Source organism: Halyomorpha halys, unplaced genomic scaffold (assembly GCF_000696795.3).
Source record: "Halyomorpha halys isolate HHAL.00 unplaced genomic scaffold, Hhal_1.1 Scaffold194.1, whole genome shotgun sequence".
In the NCBI taxonomy this organism is placed as follows: domain Eukaryota; kingdom Metazoa; phylum Arthropoda; class Insecta; order Hemiptera; family Pentatomidae; genus Halyomorpha; species Halyomorpha halys.
Genome location: NW_027108392.1, coordinates 1,442,631 through 1,461,188, shown reverse-complemented (window position 1 = coordinate 1,461,188; position 18,558 = coordinate 1,442,631). Strand labels below are relative to the sequence as shown.

Sequence of the window (18,558 nt, the reverse complement as noted above, 5' to 3'; positions counted from 1 at the left end):
CATGAGCAAGTAAAGTTTTCCGTCCCCGAAAAAACTTGTTAGATTTTTGGTCATGATTAGAGGTAAAATTAAGAAAAAAATTCATCATCTTGTAATACTCTCATAAAACCTTTCCAACGTATTTTATATATATTTTTTTTAAATTGTTACCAATTACAAAACAAATGAATAATGAGAATTGATTTAGAAAATATAAATTAAAATTAAAAAAAAAAAAAAAGAAATAATGTTACTTATAACCAGAACTTTTGAAATATTTTTGAAACAAAACAATGCACGCCCAACGTGGGGCTCGAACCCACGACCCTGAGATTAAGAGTCTCATGCTCTACCGACTGAGCTAGCCGGGCTATGGGAAAGTACAAATTCTAGTTCCAGGAAAATGTCTATAACTTATTTTCGTTTATTAGAGGACAAGATGGACAATATAGGACCCCATTTGTTTCGAGTGAGTATAGCTGTCTTATTTGATTTAAATTTATGACTTGGGTGGATCCTCAAACTACCTTTGCAAGTATAACTTTTCAGTTTTTTAGTGACAAAGAATCGTTATTTTATATTAAACAAATAAAATCAAAATACGGTGGTAGGCTTATGACGAGAGTAATATCGGATCTCTACATTCTGGGTGGGACATTCTATGGCACCAGAAAAAGAAGACAACCTCGGAGATGTTGGATCCATGGTGTTGAAATAGACTTGGCAGGGTTTGGTGAGACGAATTGGAGATGGAAGGCGCTATTCAGAGAGAATTGGTGCAATGTCAGGAAAACCATACCACCCCGGGCTGTAGTGTGCTACCTAGAGAAGAAAGAAAAAAAAATATTCGTTTAATACAATTAAATATATTATTCAAATTATTTTAATTATTCAAGTAAATATTTTCATTGTATTGAATATATTTTTTTTTGTTTACTACTGATTGAAAAATAGTTGGGTTCGCACTTTACACAACATTCATGGCATGGGCAACTATCCTTCTTTGACTAAGGCGTCGACCCGTTCATTTCCTCAGATTCCTACGTGTCAGGAGATCCATTGTAGAGCCATGGTTGCCTCCTTATTGTGAAGCCACTATCGTTGCAAAGGCTGACAATGGCAGGCTGTGGTCTATGACAGTAACGGCCCTTGTTCAATTCTCTTTTATTAGCATATCATAAAAGATGAGGCTTCGTTCTGATAACGCAGTCTGCGAATGACCACTGCGAACGGAAAGCTGAGGATTGTGAAGAAATGAATCCGTGCGAACGCCGTTCGTGCGGAATCGGGCGAATTCGTCCGGATTCGGAGTAGACGAGGTGGCTCTTCGGAACGGTTTTCTATTGAAGAGATTTTCGTTTTGGAATTATCACCTTTGATTCCCCGACGTATCAGGCAGATGCGATATCGACCAAGACGGAAAATGTGGGTGAATCACATTTACTCAAAAAGAAATGAGCTCCATGAATTTTATCGTTTGCGGCATGATCTTAAAATTGAGGATAACTACCATTTATTTTCAAATACAAAATGATAAATTATTGAAGTTTTTTATTGAAATTATTTTTTCATGCCCCACTTGTCACTCTCATTTTCGCACTTTTTTGCGACTAAATCCCAGCAAAAAGGGATCGGTTCGCACTCGCACCTGTTCGGACGAAAACCAACGAACAATACGGGCTTAGTAGACGCGGTCCCCCATTCAGCCACATGTTCGGATCGTTCGTGCGTTTTTGCAAATTCGGACGAATTGATTTAGCATCTTTTCGCAGTTTAATCGGCCTTAATCTATGTGCAAGAAACAATAACAACAAGTGAAGCAAGCAGTCGGCCTCTTAATCTCTTAATAGTTAGTTTCTGCACCAGCAACTTTCGATCAACTCTGTCAGAAGCTGTCCTTAAGTCCACAAATACAGCTAGGGTACACTGCTTGTAATAAATACCATAATTTGCTGAGTCAATCGTAAAAAATGCACCGTGGTGCCACTAGTCTTTCTAAACTCTGCCTGTTTGACGGGCAAGGCTATATTGGTCCATGAACTGTTGTAGGTTCCTACCTACTCTCTTATATCTTTGAAAATACACTCATAAGTATAATTAGCTGGTAGCTTGATGGGTTATCTGCAGCTTTGCCTTTCTTAAGAATCGGTAGAACTTGACATTTCTCCAGCTGTAAGGGAAGTGCTTCCGCTGTATTAGGTTGAGTAGTAATTGTACGCTTAGCAGAGATGCCCTCAGTAATTATGGCTCATGCTCCCCCTCTCATGAACACGTTGTGATCTCAGTTGTTTTCTTGTCCTTAGTTTTTGTCTGTTGGTTGCTGCTGGAAAGTGTTTGGATAGGAAACGTGTAGGTTCCCAGTCAGAGTTTAAACTAGCTTCACCTTTCTTGATCGGATTTTTCCGTGGGGAAGGACCGTTGTTCAATCGATAAGTAAACTATGTGCTTTACTCTCGTCCTTGTGAAAGTCGAATTGCGCGAGAAAACTTTTAAAGTCAACATTTTTTACCATAATTATATCTTTCCTTATGTGCCATACTCCAGGTGGTAGGTAAACAGACAAATACACAATTGAGATAATTGATGAGTGAACTTAGACTGCATCTGGCTTGAATCTTGACCAGTATATGAGAGAAAGGTAGGTTTTCCATCTGAAACAGTCATGAACTCAACCAGACTTTTTTCAATAACATTTTCCCAAGTTCTTCCCACAGATCCCGTGTAGCTGTAATACCATCTGATAGACATTGGTGGGCTGGCGAAATTGAGTGGCGATCCTATGTATCTTTGAGCAACGTGAGAGAAGGGTTATTAAGAGGAGGGATGTACATATAACAGAGACGTAGGTTAGAACTACCTTTTCAAACCTTTGATGGTTTCATCGCTTTGAGTTTGTCAAAGTCCCGCATCTTTTCCCTTATTGAGAACTGTACCGTTAGGTTTGATTTTACTGCTATCAAAATCTCTGATGAGCACCAGCGGTCGCTGGGAAGGACGTAGTTCTGATAGCTCTCATGTTGGAACTCATATTTCAACATCATTCCTTTTAATATGCTGCAAGACTTTGCATCAGTAAGTCCACTGGCATTACAAAATAGTATTTTCAAGGTGGCAGTTGATGATCTATGATTTGTTTTTCTTCTTGATAGACTTTGAAATTTATAAAGCTCAGAATGTCGCTTTAATGATAGGCTGCCTTTTGGCGGCAGTGTATATGCTCAGTATCCTCTTTACTACTATCAGCAGTACAGTAGTAATGAGGAGGTTCAGGGGACCAACAAAAACGATTATACTCCACCCCGATATAGGTAGATTATATAATTAAAACAATATTGAAATTATTATTAACCATAACTAAGTCAGATGGAAGAATGAAGGTGATCTAGTAATCCATGTTAAAACCAATAACACTTTCTCTATAACAAGCTTATTCTAGAGAGACTTTTCATAGTTATCCGAAGCCTATAAAGCTTCTAGGTTTCATTTGTGAAGTTCCACGAGATTCTTACCTTACGTCTTCAAGATGAACTCTTCTTATTTATAGATCACGTGAAATTTTTCTTTTAAGAAAGGGATACATTTCTATTACGTATCCACATTCTTATGTCGATATATAATAATGTCAGTATTTATTTAAAAATATCTGCTCTTATCTCATAACCACAGATTCTAGATCTTTTTTATTTTTATTGCATCAATGATAAGGGGTCTGGAGTGTTGTGAAATATTATGATTAGTGTGAACATGAGATGATTATTCCTTTTGACTTAAAAATAAATCGATCTTCCAAATCTGTTATTTTCGCACCTTCGTCTTGAAAACTCTGATCAACCGGACTTACCTGACGGGGCTGGACCATAACTTGGGAGCCCGGGCGGTGACCCCGACAACTTTTCCTAATCAGCTGTTCTCCGCACTTACTAACTTTAACCGCCCCCTCCCCTCTGCACCCCCCAGCCCAAACTCAGTTTTTGTGTTGATTGGTAAAGTTGCCCACGACCTTGAGGCAAGGTCACATTTAGATGAACCGAGCTCCCTGACCTCTAATACTTTCTCATAGTTAGTTGACCACATCTAAATGCTATTAATGCATAAAACTGTGTTAGATAATGATTAGTATACATTGATTCACGATATATATATACTATTTTTTTTTTTAAGAAAAAATATAATAATTTTATTCGTTGTTTTCATTGCTTTTAGTTTAATAGTAGGAAAGGAAAATTTAAGCCAAAATTAAAATTAGAAGATATATTAGATTTAGGATTTAAATTAATAACTCCCTAATTTAAGTATATTTGACACTATTTGTAGTTTTTTATACTAAATAATTCAAAAACTATCCAAATTATAGTCTCAAAACATTTATTTCATTTACACGTCCAACGTTTCGGCCAATTCGGCCATCTTCAGGGACAATCTACTACAAAAAGTTTCCATTATATGTATGATCCTACAATCAAATCAAATATTTAACATTATTATTTATAATTTACCTTACCTTAATTTACTATGAGACATATCATTTAACCATTTTAAAAAACTTCATTACAGGCTATTCTGCCCAGGTCAAAACATTTCTATCTATGAACAACATTAAAACCATTAGGTAAACTTATTTTTTGTTAATCAGTATATCTCACATTTGTTTAATTACCTAATAAGTCAAAAATACATTAAAAATCACAGTCAAATTATTTATCTTTTACCACTATTTATACACTTTTATTACAACCTCACTTGTAACCTTCCTTTACTCAGTTCAAGCATTTAAAAAATTATTTATCATAATTACATTTTTGTCACTTTTTCTCTTTATTACATTAGCAAAATTCCTATCAAGGCTAACTTTAATTATCCATATATAAATTATCCTATATTATTTATAAGTTAATCTTACTTAATATCTCTGCATAATGTTGATTTAAATTCCTCGTATCTGTTTTGAAGTTTACTGTGTAATCAATATTTTCAGATATGTAAATGGATTCCAGTATTTTCCTTTTGTATGTATTATTTTCTTTATGTAAAATGAGTGTAATATAACAAATATAACAAATGTAAAAAGAACTATTTGTAGTTTTTTCTCAAAATCTCTAGTCAGTTAAATCGCACTCATTGACCTATTGATCATCATCACCATCATCATCTGTGGTGCTACAACTCTTGTAGAGTCAAGGCCTCCTGCAACTTCGTCCGCCAGTCAGACATATAAGTATGACATTATAAATAATTGTTTCATTCGTAATATTGAAGTGCAATAAAAAAATAATAATAATGGGTTTCAAAAATTCAGACTCCAAGTAGTTCATAAAAACTTTGTTTTTTATTCCTAAACAAAATATTAGTTCTTCAAATTTCTCGAAAACTGCATATCTCATAAGAAATCATTTCCAGGGTCATCTTTGATCAATTAGGGGCTCCGAGCACTTTATGATAAGGGGCCCTACTGTTAGGAGAACTTATGTTTTGAATAAGTTTGGGTTATCCACAGAAATAAACTATGTAGTAAGTGAAATTTAACGAACATCAAAAAATATTTTTAATATTTATAAGTTAGAGTGGTAACAATGGGTAGTTTCTCTACACGCCTGTATCACTTCATTTTAACTGAGATCAAATGTATAATTATGTAGTGTTTTAATGTAATGAATTACATTAAATTATTGTAATTAGTAATGAATTTACAACTGTAAATTCCTATAAAGAAAAAAAACTATTTATAAGAAGTTTTGAGTTTTTATTAGAAAAATCACAAATTACTCCTTCGAAGTCTATTTCTTGAAGTACATCTCTTTCTATGTGCACCAGCGATAAACCTCTCAATCTTTCTTGGAGAAACTTTACCTATTAGTTTATTCTTAATTTATATTAATTAATCAACTGTTGTAATTAGGTGTCCCTACCGATCCCGGGGGTGAATATGGGTGTAAAGATAATCTAAGTCCGACCATTATTAGTACAGATTTGGACCTTGGATTCATATGTATTTTGTAAATATTCTCCATGGAAAGAATTTTTATCTTTATCTTCACATATAAAATAATATAAATCACTAACTGATTGGTCTTTTTGATCATTTTATATGAAAAAAAGGCAATAACTCTGAAATTGAAATTATTAATGGTTGTTTCATTTTTGCAATCAAAACAAAAATATGAATTAAAAAAATAATTAGTTTTTCGAATTATGGAAGGCATTTCCATTTCCTTTAGGATTATAACAATCCACTTAAAAAGTAATGTAATCTTCAATAAAACAAAAAAAAAAAAATCATACAAAACAGCAGATACCACTCACTTATGTAGATTTTGAGAAACAGTGATCAATACTTTGAGTCAAAAACGACAATGGATTTTAAGAAATTAGCAAATGAGATTTTTCTTATGCTATAATGTGTATTAAGTGTGAGTTTTACTTAAAGTTAGGACTCTAAGTAATTAAAAAAACATTTATCTAAAACGAAGAGGGATGTGGTTTAAAACCGTCTTAAGAACGAGACTCCGCATCAGTAAATAACAAACCAATAATCTATTTGTTTTTTAATAGTTCTTGTGCATATTTGAAATCTTACGAGGCCCTTCATCTTAATTTTATGATTCTGAAAACTTGAAAGTTTTTTCTTGAAGTCGTCTGCAAACACTGGCTTTTTAGTGTTATTCCTAACCCTTAGGCCATGAAGCTATCGACAGAAGCATTGTAGTGTTAGCTGATATGTGGAGGAAATACAAACTTCAAATTTAAACTCTTAGTTTTTCTGGAGAGTTCCTCAATCAACCAATGATATGGTTTGCTTATCTTCTAATATATATATAAAAAAATAATGAAAAAAATACAATGAAGTAATATAAAGCAGGTTTAAAGAATATACTGAAAGGCGTGGGTTTATTAATTTCGTTAGGGCGCAGTTTTCTTAACCTTGATGTTGGGTCCTACCTGGACGTAGGTCTCAGTGGGACTAAAAAAATTAAATGAAAGTGATTGATATTCAATAAAAACACTCAACTATATTAAGCGACAAAGGGAACATCACAGTTGTCCGATCACGCTACCCATGCCCAGTTAGAACATAGCCTTATACATTATCTTATTTTTTGGAATTCTTTGTAATCTGGATTCTGATAGATTCTCGACCATAGCAGATGTGGAAGATAAGTTATCCACAACAATACCTGAGCGATTCGTGGGCAAGATTATGAAAGTTCGTAGGAGAAGAATAAATACATACCTTTCGATATTTTTAATCAATATAGTTTATCTTATAGTAGAGATTTTTACCCCAGAGATTTCCACCCAAAAAGGACACATTAATCAGGAAGATTTAGATGAGGAGTCAGAGACCTAATGCGAAAACACATTAATTTTCTACGACAAAATCATTTAGTTTTGAACTCAGTAATATCCTATACTTACATTTGGCGAGAATCATTAATTTTGTCTAAAATATCTAGTCAATGTACGAAATTTTTAGAACATCATTAAACAATTATTATGGGAGCATCTCATGCTAATATGTTAAACCTTGAAAATTATAAATTGCTATGTACTGTCTCGGGATTTAGTCGGGATGCCAGGATAATCGCTGAAGGTCGTTATCCAAAAATAAGTTAATTGATTAATTAATACTGAGTCCTGCAAAACTATTATTATAATTGGATTATTTTCCAAAGACTTTTTGTGTGTTAACCAGTTTACCAATTAAATACCTTTATATTTATAAAATGTTGCTACCATAAACTATATAATATAATAAGGGCAGGTATTGTGTAATGTAATAGTAAATAAACCACATAAGGGAAATGAGTATTTATTGATAAATGATTCAGATAAATGGTTGCCATAAAACATGATTATTACTTATTGTCTATATATATATTTATAGCTGCTGATTTGGATGATTCATGTCGTGAGTGTTGTCGCCGTGGAGTTCCATTTCTGAAGAGCTCTTCTCAGGACTTCTGGTAAAAATGCACCTTGCCCTCTCTTTGGTCTTCTTACTTCTGTCTTCAATTTCCTGGTCAGACCCCCCTCTCGTTCGTAGAGGCGTTACCTTTTCGGAACCTTATTTCCCATTGGCTATCATATCTCCACGCCCACTAGGTAAGCGTCTATCCTAGGCCCTGAGAGGGTGTGGGAAACAGGAATGATCGATTACGGTCTTTACCTGCCTTAAAACCTTTTACACCAGGTATGAAAACTAGTATTGAAGACTAATGTGGAATACAAGTACAGGTGCCCTTGTGTGTGTTGGCAGGAGTATCCAGGGAACAGGTATCCTCGCAGATATGGCTAAATCATATAACGACAATTACCATATTGTTGTTTTCGGAATGTTAAAACCTAGATACATAGTAAAATGTTAATTTGTAACACCTATTTAACAGGGGAAAATTTTAATTTTGAAATAAACAGAACAGGTTTTGGCTTATGTCAAAGAAACTCTTTACTTTTCAGAGGTGGATTTATTAAATTTTTATGGAAAATCTATTATAACGTACTTTCTATTATAACATAATTGACATTCCAATTTGGGTTATATCATGATTATGATGATACTGATAAACTTTTAAGACATCATTGAATAAAAATGTAAATATTATCAGCTGCATTGAAGACTATATTCACTATTCCTATTAAATCAATTATTTTAAATCTTCTGGAATCCTTGTCTCATCTGTCAATTCGCACCCACTTGATCTGACTACTAAGTATTAAGTAAGCGAAACTAGATTGCTTTGGTTCAAGGATAACCTAAAAAGGACTGGAAGTCGGTGAAAGTAGTGGGGCTTATAGGTATCAGCACGACTTTCGGATTTTATTGAGGTCATAAAGTGGCTTATGGTGAACTGTATTCATCATTCAAGTATGATCAGATGAACCCAAAAATACTATCACCTACAAAATTAAATCTTTAAATTACCACTAAATCTGTAATAATTAAACAAATATTTAACATGATGTTTTTGATAAAATATCATACCGCTCATATATTTTTTTTTTATGTTAAGTTTGGAATCGGTAACTGGTTATAGGTGCAATACAAAATAGAATCGATTTTCTGTTTCCTTATTGATTCTTAACCATTATTTAAATTAAGTTCCTCGAGAAGAAATATTTTAATACAATGAAATTAGTAATGGATTTAAACATTGTTTATTATACTTTTATCTCATCTTCGAAAATTAATTTATCGTACCTTTTTCATTAATATTATTTTTTAGCCTCAATATTCCATTTTTCAATATATTATTTGTTATTAAATCGGGATGTTTACAGAAATATCTGACTCTTAATACATATAAAAAACTTTACTTTATAAAAGTCCACATTTTTCAATTTCGTTTGTCTATCTATAAGGTATATGGACCTTTACGCAGCAAAGACATACATAAACACACTATACTTTTATGAAATGTATCGCCAACTTAGATGGCTCAGTTTAAAAAAAAAAAAATAATACTCAAAAAGTTTTGATTTTATTTATTCTACAAAATCATACGATGTGCTTGATTAAAATTCACCTGCTTTCCCAGTTAGACTCTTGGAATCACTGAGGTTTTGGTTCCTTGGGGATTTCTATTTATTCCAAACCACTGATTTCTTTATCAGACATTCAATCTACTGATATTTGGTAGTGTTACAACTCAGTTTCTACAGCTCCTAAACATAAAGCCAGTTAAATTAACAAAAAAATGTAGTAAGGACTATGATAAGGATTGACTATAGGTTACTATTTTTTTCATTTAAAATTTAAAAAAGAGATTTACAAACTTACTTTATACTTCACTAGAAAAATCGAGTTTTTATCCATTTTTTTAAAAAAATAATTTTCTTTAAACTATCATTATTGGAAATAAAGCGTAGTTGAGGAGTGAGTAGTGTAGGCTTTACACTACAGAACACGTACGAAAGATAGTCCTATGAAGAAGATCGTGGACAAACTATTTCTTCTTACCATCATGTTAAATAGTCAACATGATGTACAATGCTGGAGATTTTGTTGATTTTATTTGAATGTTCAGACGTCACATTATATTTTACGCAAAAAGTTCAGTTTGAGGAGGAAAATCACAGAATTTTTAATTCGATCATCAATATTTCTAATTTTTTAAAAATAATTTTCTCGTTTTGTCAAATATTATATCTCTGGGTTATATAATATCAAATTGTTTTTATACATTCGATTTTCTTTTTTTAACTCGTCGAGTTATTGACAGTTCTGAGTTTACCATAGCTCACTTATAAAGGTTCGTTAAAAGTGTTTCGTTTTTCAATGGATGCTTACCAACAATGCATGACGGTGATAAAAAGTTTTTTTTTTTAATAACTTTTTTATTGTACAATTTTTTGCACATTTTTTTTATTTTTGTGTGGACGTCATTATGCACTGTTACTGTTAATGCTGATGTTCTAGTACACAGTTTATATACTGAAATTAATTAGTTGCATGGTTATGTCTCATCTTTGGATTGTGGTAATAATCCAAAATAAAATCTGTAAAACAAGAGTTTGGTTTAAAACGTATGGAAACTATGCAGCGAGTTGGATTAATATTGTATTTGAAGAATGTTTTTGATTTCTTAAATTGGTTTAAATATTTTAAAATTTTTTATCTAGTAATTATGGTGGCAGCTTTAAATGTATAGTATTAAAAAGAAACAAGCTGGGAATTGTCCAAGGTCATTTATTACCTAGGTATGCAGATGCAGAAAAAAAAAATGCATATTTAAGTTTAAATAGTTTGTATTTATTAGACAAAAGCTGTTCGAGATCCTTCGGCTGTAGAGGCGAGATATTAAATATAAATGCCATTACAAGTGATTGGATTCCCTTATAAATATTCAATATTGAAATAAGGAGGGAGTGTAAAAAGTTTAGGAGAAGTTTTAAGTTGATTATGGAACTAAAATGATTCACTAGGCTTTCAGAGAAGTTTATATTCAGTAGCCGCAGAAAAGAATCAAGGGATGTTTAGATTCAGCTAAAAGCCTGGTAGTGTTGTTATAGGAAAGTAATATATGTGAAATACATTTGTGTTTGTTTTCTTAAGGTCGAGGTAACTAGCTGATTTTTATTTCTTTTTTCCCTGTTATGTTATAATACATTTTTAAAAGGGTTCGATGAATATATTTTTATTTTATTTTATTTTTTTTGCGGTTTTCTCTAGAAAAGTGGAGTTGAGTAAAACATTTAAAACTTTCCTTCGTCCGTCCATCATTCGGTTTTCCTGAGGGGGGGAGGTTAGTCCGGGTTTTCCCGAAGCCGCGGCAAGATGGCGGATCCAAGTATTTTTCTCGCCCTGACCAATCGGGAAGGTGCCTGGGCGTGCCAGCGCATGCGCAGCTCCCTCCCAGGTCGTTTTTCCGAACCCCCCCAGCTCGGTGAAAAGTTTGACCCCGTTTTTCCGACCCTAATCGATGAACGGCCGGCACTCTAGACCAACGAAAGGTCACCGCCTCGATCTGTTGATAAATTATTTTATCCCTTCGGAAGCAGTACATTTCTTTGAGTGTGTTCAGCTTCTGGATGTCTCTAAAGTTGTCCTACATTCGGATCTTTGGCTATTTCGTGTAGCAAGGAATAAAGGATTCTCTAATATGCACTTTTTCCAAAATTGATCAAATTTGAATGAAATTAAAGTAAACCGTTACTTTTATTTCACTGTTGGAATCACAGAAGATTCCCATAGCTATATGAATTAAAATAAAAAATGTATTTTCGGTTGGTCCCATATAATTTTGAAAAAAGAAAAATATGCCAATTATTATACTTTTTATCTAACTTATCAATATTGTCGGCAGATTTTTTTTTTTTTTTTTTTGCATATTAATATTCATATATTTATATTAATATTTTCTTCCGGTCTCTCCCTAATTTAATGGAAATTTAACTTCCTAAAAATAAATGTATTAATCATTATAGATACATATATTTTAATATCCCAATTAACAATATAAAAACAATTCCTATAGAAGATTGTTAGTAGTCAAATTTTAGGTATTAGTTTATTTATAGCACAATAGGTTTAATTTTACCAAGCAACAATCTTAAACAAAGGGAGAAAGAGAAAAATTTGAGAAAAAAAAAAAGAGATTATTTATAAAGGAATACATAATGTATATCTAAATAATTTGATTAACATCTATTTGAAATAGGAAAATTTGAATTTTGAAACAAAATGAATAAGTTCTTGGCCTAGAATTTTGAGTTTTCAAAAAATGTTTACTTTTCAGAAGTGGTATTTATTAACATTTGATTGAAAAATCCCCATTTGTCGATCACACAATTATTTCTATTATATATGTGCTTTGTGTCTATATTATACTTTAATAAGTAAATTGAATTTCAGTGGTATTCAAATGGTGTTCATAAAATAAATATGACTAAATTCTGATATATATTATACAACCATCTCATTTTTAAAAAATTATGCACCGAATATGTATTTTTATTCATTCTGAATTTCGAGTTTGTATTAATAATTACGACATGAACATATTAAGTTAATGTTATTATATACTTTTCTTTTGACGATTATTTTTAGTTCAATTCCAGTTGTCATTCTTTTAACATCACCTCTTTGATATTTTTTCATCAAAGGTTATTTGATTTTTTCCGATCTGTAGTTTCTTCCTGTCTTCTTTGAAAGTCCATTTCATCGACATCAAGAGTTTTAGAACATTTTTGGAGAAATTTGGAATATTCTGAGTGGGACGCACCTGAGTACTGTGTGAATTCCAGACAGCTACTTGAAGTGTCGCCAAAACTCTCTTCCACCAATAAAACTTAAAAAATTAAATTCTTTCGGATTGGAACTCAAAATCCCTGGTAGTAGTTACGTCGTAGGAATAATTTACATTTCCCTTGCAACATATAGTCTGGATGAAAATTTTAATCTAAATAAATATAATTTAAATAACTTATATGAAATACAATTTATTTTTTACTTAAGTACAAACTAACAAACCCATCTCTTGTAACAAAAAAAAAATCTCCTAAAAGAAGGGGGTGATAATGCGTTCCATTTCCATCTGTATCCACCAGTGAATAATGGGTTGACATTGGCATTTTATTTTATTATAGCACGACAGCTATTGTTGTAATATAATAGTGTTATATAATAGATATTGCTAGCCAAGCTTTTTCTTATTATAATTTTATAATACTTTTTGCAATATTTCCTTCTTTGATACCTATCATCTTTTGGTTTTATCAACCAGAAAGTTTTAGTAGATTCGTCTCATTGAAAAAATAACCTCTCTACTGTAAAGCTACCCAGGTATATTGTCACAGCTCCAATTGTAATCAAACAGTTTAGTGAAAAATAAAGTGAACATAAACATTACATGAAACTGACGTTACCTCGGATGACAACTGTTCTGTATTGTGATATTGATGTTGAGATAGATGATTTTTTTTTTTTAGTTTCAGTATACTTGTACTTAACTGAATAAACATTTGAACAATTTACTTTATTATTTCTTTTGTTTGCTGGATAACGCGTTATTACCATTTAACTGTGTGCCTAATTACAGAATAAAAAGAGGTACTGTTCTCCAATCATAAATTTCTGGATTTCTGTTCTATTGGTACATAGAAATAGCTAAACCAAGCAACTTGTCTATATGAGATGCTTCCATATTCATGCATATGTAATCCATAGCAAGTGTACATATGCACTGAATGTAAATAATGGCTGAAGTGATACATGTAAACCAGTGATTATTGATTCTTTTGTTACAGTTAAAAATAAAACTAATAAATATTTTTTCTTGAGCTAAGAAATAAGATAAAAAAATAAAAAACTAAGTGGAAAAAATATATATTGTGAAAGAGATAAATATAGAAAATAATTTATATGGAATCAAGACTGGGCGACCATGACCTTGAACTAAAGCAATATAACTGATAACAGCTTGAGAACTCCAGTAATAAGAACAACTCCTTATCTCGGCCGTCTAACTTCTAACACTTCTTCAATACTGCGCTTTTCAGTACTTTCAAATCCGATTCATGCAGACCGGACTCTAAACCCTTGGGTATTAATTGAATCATTAATTTTAGAAAGGTAATAAGTCCAAAATTATCGATTTCAGTTTCATCATGAAATCGATTCTCTTAAGCGAGATCTATATGAGGATTATAAAAAGGGAAGAAATGAGTTGTTCCAAAAGCATATATTTCAATGAAAAATTTTCCAACTATCGAATTTCTAACTTTTACTCTGCTAAATATGTTAGATCAAGATTTGAAGAGCTTAAATTGACGCAAAGGAACTTTAAATTAAGGTATTTGAGATCGAGCTTATAATTTACAAAAAGGGCAGTAACCTTTTTGTAAACAAAATTAATTTTGTGAATAATTTATGCGAAGAAAATATAAATATAACTGGAGTTATTATGCACTTTATGCGAAACCTTCTTTTCATACATATTCCCGTACCAGGTGTGTGTAAGATTATTAATTATTATTTTTTTTATTAAATTTTTTTTTTCATCAGGTATTGAACCCTTATAGTGTTTTATTTTTTATTCACACACACATATTTTTTATACACATTCATTTATAAATATACTTTATAACTGAGAGAATTAGAAATGAGCTTGGTAATGACATTTTAGCTTAAGTAATAAAATCATATTATTTTTTTTACTTTTACCATTGTTACCCAATTAACATAAAATATATAGTCGGGGAAAAAATTTGAATTCAACGAAAAAACACGTTTTGAGGCCCGCTGAGTCCAAATAACCGAGTCCCTCAAAATTATATGTGTGTATGTGGTTATGTGCAAGAATACAACTTAAGCAAGTAAAAATTACGAGTTAAAACCACTTTCATGTTTATATACTCAGGAATATATTAATATTGTTATATTTATGTATTTTCAATTAAGGAGGTCAGAAAAAAGTTTATGTGCAAGCTCAAAAAAAAAAGTCGTATGGAACTATCTCATATTTAAGGCGAGTGGTATATGCTTGGAATGTTACAGCAACGTTTTTGATAAAATAGCTTGACCAGAATTCGATTTTCCACTTTTCTTTCGATTTTCTCAAAAACGGCTTTAACTGAGCTTTAAAAAAAAATTAAATCACCATGTTAATGTGCAATTAAATGGCATAGCCTTCATCATCAGGTATGACCTTATTCTTATTGAAATAGTTTGATATGGCTTTAATGTCGGATAAAAAATAAACACTTTTAATTGTTAGAAATGATACAAGAATCAATGGATAAATACAAAATATTAAAAAATTTTATGAAAAACTAAAGGAGAAAAAAGGAAAAATAAACGCATCGTATAAGAATGGGAAGAGCCGAGACCACCCGAACTTTTTCTATTGCATTATAGCTTCATTATCTTTTGTTGAATTATTATATTCTTAGCAGGAATAAAATTTTTATACCTTATTAGCGCTCCGAGATACCCTAAAACAGGATTGTTTAAACCAACATACAGATAAAAATTGGCTATTTTCGTATTTTCTGGTCTTTTTTTTTTTATCATTACTACAAAAATGATACCTCCAATAACACAAAAATTAGGAACGTAGGGTAGTAATTGAATGGTGTGTGATTTTTATATCCTAGTCCATAAACAGCCTAATTTGGACTTTTTAAAAAATAAAACAAAAGTTCTAAGTTAAAGTCTAACAAATGTTCAATCTTCATAACAAGTGTGAAAAAAACAAACAGGTGACTTATAATAAATAAATAGTATATATATGGTATGGAATGTAATATAATAAGTATTACACGAAACATTACATGGACGTCTCATTAAATTTTTAAAGCAGATGGCAACAGATGACATTCCTGGTTCTACTTGGCAAAGGCTGAAAAGGAGTTGGTGAGGAGCCTTCTAGTCTTACAGTTTAGTTGAACGTCCCTCATTCCTATTTATGCCATGTTCTACATATTACATCTCATTTACAAATTTTATTTATTTTTACTGGCTCAAATAAAATTGTATAGATGAATAAAAAAGGATAGACAGCAAGAAAAATTTTAATTTTCAAAAGTTAATTTTAGGAAATTTAATCTTTCAGGAATATGTTATTTGCTGATAATTAGTAAACGGTTCATCGTGGTGAAACGAAATTTACAACTGTACAAAAAATACAATAAGTAAATATGTGGTATGTTTCAAACACTTAAAAATCTTGGGAAGAAACCACCCAATGGTGAACATTAATTTAAATTAGAAGGTCCCATGGCTTCGGCATGTATCTTCTTTTCAGACGCCTCGGAGAATAACCAGGGAATGTTAAGGCTGAGAGATTAAGAACTAATGGGTTAGGATGGGTAAGTTTGGAATGAAAAGACGCATATCTATATCGGGCCAAATCTGCAACGAAAGGGATGTTGAGATCTTTGTGGATGAGTTTATTTGTGACGTAATAAGGAGCATCAAGGATTTTACGGACGGATTTTGGATGGTAAGGATTGGATACGGGAGGAATTTGATGGTTTGGTAGAGCTCCAGAGCTCAATTCCAAATGTATGTCCAAATTGATCTGATTATAATAATTTTTTGTTGTGAATGGGATGTTTAGAGCGTTTGTCAAGTAGGTGTTGTAGCAATCTTAATCTACGAGCAATTTCTTATCGTTTAAGTCTTATATGGGGATTCCCAGTAAGTCTCTTGTCAAGATGGAGTCCTAAGTAGCGAAAATGTTCAACAGGCATTAGTGGAATATTTAAAAAAGATATACTATAGGAAAGGAGGGTAGAGGTTTACGACAGAGAGTAAAGGTGGTCTGTTGGGATTTGTTAGGATTTATTTTGATTCTCTGGTTTTGTCACCATTCTTCAATGGATGTTTTGTGTGTCTGTAGAGTTTGTGATGCATTAGTAGTGTTGTTGTTTACAAACAGGACACATGTGTCATCAGCGTGTGTTGCTAGAACAGTGTTAGGGTGGGTTGGGATAACAGCTGTATAAACCGTATAGAGAATATGATGATACTACCTTGAGGAACACCGGTGGACTGAGAAAAGAGAGATGAGGAGGCTAGGTTATGATTTGCTTTAATTGTTCTATCAGAGAGGTAGGAGCGGATTAAAAGGAAAAATATGGTGTGAAGGAATTGACGAAGTTTATAGAGCAGTCCTGTTTTATGCCAGACTCGATCAGAAGCTTGTTCAACATCGATGTAGACTTCCGTGCAGTAGATTCCGCGCTCCAACGTGGAAGATATGACATCAATCACTCGATGACACTGTTGTGTGGTAGAATGGCATGTTCTAAATCCAGACTGGTTGCCAGGAATAACATGATATGAATCAAGGATTGGATAGAGGCGTTTTAATAAGAGTTTTTCAAGGATTTTTCTCGTAACGGGCAGGAGGGAAGTAAGACGGTAGGAAGATGGATACTCAAGTAGCTTGGAGGGTATGGGAAAAATTTTTATTTAGGCACTTTCTAAGGGTAGGGAAAATATCGGAGGGTAGCATTATGGATATTCGTAAAACGTAAACCATCGTAAACTAAAAACTCATATATTTTTTTTTTTTTCAAATTTGACAAAAACTGATGCATAGCACTGAAAAATATGAATCCATACTTAATACTCATATTTAAGAAAAAAATGAATTATTACTAATTCTAAAAAGGTTAAAAATGAGAAAAAAAATTTAACCCATTTTTAACTTATAGAACATTATTATTATTCTCATTTTTAACGTCTTAGAAATATAATGATTCTCTTTATTTATTTTTACCATCTAGTAACTCAAATGTAAAAAACATGTGACCTGTTTTTCTCTCCGTACTCTTCAAGTGATCCCTAAAATATCACAAAAAGATGAGAATGAGATTATGATTACGTACTGATGTAAGAAATTCATTTACTGACATTGTCATTCCGTCTGTCTTAGGCCTTCTTTTTGATCTTGCCGACAAGTTTTAGCTACGGTGTAATTGACATGGATGCTACAGTGAAATCTAGTTCATTGTCCTCATCCTTTACATACAAATATTTTCCCAGTTGTTTAATTAACGATTTGCGTCAGTCTTTAAACAAACAAGTATGCACAGTAATTTGTTTTGAGGCCTTATTAAAATTAAAGGTAATTGTACATGTCAATTCTATTTTAGTTTACTCCTTTTTTTTTTTTTTCACTTATTCCAAAATCTGTCCATCTATGTCCGTTGTGACTAACCATCTTGAAATTGACCAAAAAGATGGCATCAGAGAAAATTTACTTACATAATTTACTCATATAAATAAATAAATGTAGGCAAATCCTTCATTCAGATGAATTTTCAATGTTCAAGTGATATTCTGTAGCATGGGAACGTGGTTGTTGATTTTTCAAATTATTGAACAGTTCGTTTATGTTCTGAAATTAATTGTTATGAGTGGGTATATATCAATTAACTGTAAGCCTACCGAAGAGCCATTACATGAACTATTTATTTTGTGTAATTAATCTTAATGGATAAATGGTATTATTTTATAGAAGTCTTGTATCTATTGACATATATTTATAATACCTCAAGTTCTTAGGTGTGTTGTATGGGTAAATGATACGAATGATTTTTTTCCTTTTTTTTTTAATATGAATAAAATTAGTT

General features: G+C 31.9%; 1 non-coding gene across 1 annotated transcript; it reads right to left on the bottom strand.

Annotated features, from left to right (window-relative positions):
• Positions 1–277: 277 nt before the first annotated feature.
• Positions 278–350, bottom strand: TRNAK-CUU (transfer RNA lysine (anticodon CUU)). Its single transcript has one exon. It is a non-coding gene; the product is annotated as a tRNA-Lys (tRNA).
• Positions 351–18,558: the final 18,208 nt, after the last annotated feature.